At 36.5% G+C, this 4,033-nt stretch overlaps 1 pseudogene; it reads right to left on the bottom strand.

The window, feature by feature from the left end:
* Positions 1 to 1,413: 1,413 nt before the first annotated feature.
* Positions 1,414 to 3,508, bottom strand: LOC145105075 (mitochondrial import receptor subunit TOM40-1-like; annotated as a pseudogene).
* Positions 3,509 to 4,033: the final 525 nt, after the last annotated feature.

Raw genomic sequence — 4,033 nt, 5'->3', positions numbered from 1 at the left:
CGACCCAACACAACCTGCCCCTGTCTTCGTTGAGCCTATTCCGAAAGAGGCCAGTCCCACTGTGTCCGGAGGAAAGATTTAAAAGTCTGCTAAAGGGAAGACTTCTCCCACCAAGTCAAAGCCTAAAAAGAGATCCAAAGTCAGCTCTTCCTCTCAACAGGAAGGAGCTCATGACATTCAGGCTGACTCTGGCCATCCGAACACCCCACCAACCCACTCATCCGAGATACCCCTCGATGTTTCAAAAACACAAGCACACACTCACGGGGAGTCTGCACATAATCCACCTTCACCTTCTCAAAAAGGTGATGTCGGTGTTGAACAAAGTTCCTTCCCCCCTCCCATAGAACAAACACACATGTCACATTTGCTATCCCATCTTCTTCAACACACACACACTCCGGAACCCCTGTTCCGGACCCCAAGCATTCTGAGGCTGGAGTTGTCCCTCCAACCTCAGGTGCCTCAACTGGTCTGATACTCGGTAAGGGTAAAGGACGACCAGGTGTTAATGATCCATTATGGGAAGATTATGTTGACAGGGCTCATTCTCGGCATCCGGAGCTTACTAGATCACAAGTGGAGTCCACGTTGATTGCAATGAAGAAGAAAGCAATCTAGAGCAATCTACCTTATGTTGCTCCCTCAGACGATATTGCTGATCTTGAGTTCACTTCCGGAGAAACTCCCAAGACTCTACCCCATGCTTCCATTCATTCCACTTCGGATGATCATTACTAGAAAAACAGCCTTTTACGACGCGCAATGCGTGTCGTAAAACGCTCAGACGACGCGCAAATGTGTGTCAAGGAAGGCCCTGTCATAAAGAGAGACAACACGCTTTTGCGCGTCGTCTATTTACGACACGCTTTTGCGCGTGGTCTATTTACGACGCGCATTTACGACACGCATTTACGACACGCATTTACGACGCGCAGTTATGACACGCAATGCGTATCAAGGAGGGCCCTGTCATAAAGGAAGACGACACGCATTTGCGTGTCGTAACCTTACGACGTGCATGTTTATGACACGCAATGCGTATCAAGGAAGCCCCTGTCATAAATGAAGATGGCACGCATTTGTGTGTCATAAACTTCAGTAACCATTTTCGATATGCATTTACGACGCGTCTTTACGATACTCATTTACGTATAATACAAAAATATGTAAACAAATATATACCAAAACAATCAATTTCATCCAATAACATCATGTCAAAAGATTGTAATACACAGATATTAAGGGGATCTAATTGTACATTGTTATTAAGAGGTTTTCCTTAACTATATAACCTAATACTACATTGCTATTAAGGGACACCTTCTACAATGTAATGCTGTACAAACTAAAAAGATATACACAAAGATGATAAACATCAAATTCCAACTAAATAGAGTTGCATCTTGCCTTTCATAATTCTTTAAGACCAATGAACCCCTGCTCCGATAATTCTTGTGACCTGATCAAATAAAATTCAAAAAATTAATATGCTAATATAATTATTAGAAGAATCAAACATGGAATGTTAGTTGTAAAAGACAAAATTACCCTTTTCTCCATCCAAAGAATGTGGGACCGCACTTGAGATATGATATTTGATCCATGTGGTGTTCCGGCTTCCATTAAAATATAAAGTATTTATCAAGTTTAATATTCAACCATTAAATGTATGCTTGAAGCCTTCTAATAAGAAGACAAAAGGGATCAACATGATAAAAGAGATGATGGTCCACTAGTTTGATTTTTTAGATTTTGGGTCCATTAGTTTGATTTTTTAGATTTTGGGTCCACTAGTTTGATTTTTTTCATGTGATGTAAAAAAAGCATATGAAAATTCATTTCATTCATACAGTCCAACCAAATATGATCATGGAATGTAATGAGTCATTCCATTCCTTTTAAAAAAAAGGTATATTGGTATTTATTGTATATAATACTTTTCTTTATGGTGTTTATGCATGGAATTACTGAGTGTGATAAATGTACTGACCTCAGCAGAGATGATAAAATTAAGAAACATAAAATGATCCTTCAAGAAAAGTAGATGTGCAGCCAGTTGAGTCAATCTTGCCTCTAAGTCGACACTGTCAATGTAAAAAAGATTAGTTTTTAAAATGATCCTTTATTAACTCCAAAATTTGATGTCAATTTCCCAAACGTTATTTAAATAAAGAAACATAAAATATAAATTACATTGAATTGCCTCGCGAAGTATATAATCATAGCCAAAGCTGGCAGTGACATATGTTGACATGTAATTGTACATTAAATCAGATGCCAATGAAACCTACATACAACAAAGGAGACAAAAGTAATGTTATAAGCCAAACATTAAAACCAAACATTAATATAAGAGATGGGAAATCTTTTACCTGAATATAACTAACACCAAGCAAACCACCATTTCCAAGCTGGAATTGAGTCCGATAGTCAGTACCTTGCATACAAATTTCAAAACAGTTACCAATAAAATGACATAATTTAATAAAAATGGAAAACTTGTAAAGCATACAAGACTAATAATTTACCTTGTAGTCAAAATTGATCATTCCATGAGACATGTGTGGCTCACTTGTAAGCTGAGAAGAAAAACAAAATGAATTATCGATAACGTTCATTCAGCCAAAAAATGCTTGATGTGTATTATACGTAAATAATAAACTAATAATTACTAATCTACCCTTCTACCAGAGCATTGGTCTTCATGGTAAGATTCTCATACAAGTCACATTTCACTCTGGCATTTACTCGTCCATCAGTCAAAACTCTTCCAATAAGCATTAACTACAACACACCAAACAATTACAAAGCTACCTTTGGATCTCCTCTCTCCATATCTGCATTGCATCACCAAAATTATCATAAACAAAATGCATGTAACAGTCGTTATTTTTGGTGCTTAAATTCATACTAATACGCTTTTCAATAAAATACAAATACAAACCACATCTCGGAATTCAAGTCAAATGTGTGGTACATTTGTCTTGTGAATATCATTTCCATCTGGCCCTCTCTTGTAGTACTCTTGCCGAATCCAATGAGACTAAAAAACAAAAAAACACAAATCACTCTCAAATTTTACTTACCCCTTTCACTTTCACATAACACCAACCAACCTACTAAGTTGCTAATTATTTTGTAAATAAATGTGAGTACTGAGTACATTGCTATAACGGGTAAAGATGTGCAAAAACTTAAATAAAGTCCATTGCCCATATTTATAAACTTGAAACAGTTTTTTACCTTGAGAACATGGGAGAAAACTGATTGGTAAACGGAATTACGTGCTATCTCACAAAGATCACATGAACTCAACTTCCAGACTTGTAAAAAAAGAATTTAAGATACTTTAATTCCCATCACATATTGCAAAATAAGAGTGGAGTAGGAATATGCTTACAGAAGCAGCAATATTGTATTCCTCCACCAAGGGTCCCTTTGTGAGATGGATTTGTAAGGGGTCATCAGTAGATAGGGAAACATTAAGCCAACGTAGAAAAAACATTGGAAAAGGATTCCGATGGTAATCCAGAAATAACAAGTTGTTGCTTAAAGGATACGTTGCAAGACCAATCTGACCAAATAATAATAATAATAATAATAATAATAATAATAATAATAATAATAACAATTTTATCAATAAAAATTAAAAACAGGAAAATGGAATTTGTTAGTTGTTACCTGGGCAAGGTAGTATAGATATTGAAGTACAGGGGATTTTCTGAGATTAAATCCATGTGCAATGTTGTGAGTTGTAAGAAATAAGGTAGCTAAGTGGTCAATGTCACCCGCCTGATCACAAACATACATGCAACAATGTTATTTCAAATTAGGATGAGGGTATTTACGTCTTTTGCACACATACCTCCCCACAATGAGGACGAAATCTAATAGTTGTCATGCCCTTTGATTCGTGAAGCTTATTTAGGGTATAAAGATTGGCATAACAATAATAGACATAGTATGAGAATGCAGGATTGAAGATGTTTGTCCATTGAGAAGGTGTTGGCATGTGTTTTGTAGGGCGTCT

Source organism: Lactuca virosa, chromosome 4 (assembly GCF_052849685.1).
Source record: "Lactuca virosa cultivar CGN04683 chromosome 4, Lactuca_virosa_CGN04683_v6, whole genome shotgun sequence".
In the NCBI taxonomy this organism is placed as follows: domain Eukaryota; kingdom Viridiplantae; phylum Streptophyta; class Magnoliopsida; order Asterales; family Asteraceae; genus Lactuca; species Lactuca virosa.
This window is presented reverse-complemented; position numbering and strand designations above follow the sequence as displayed.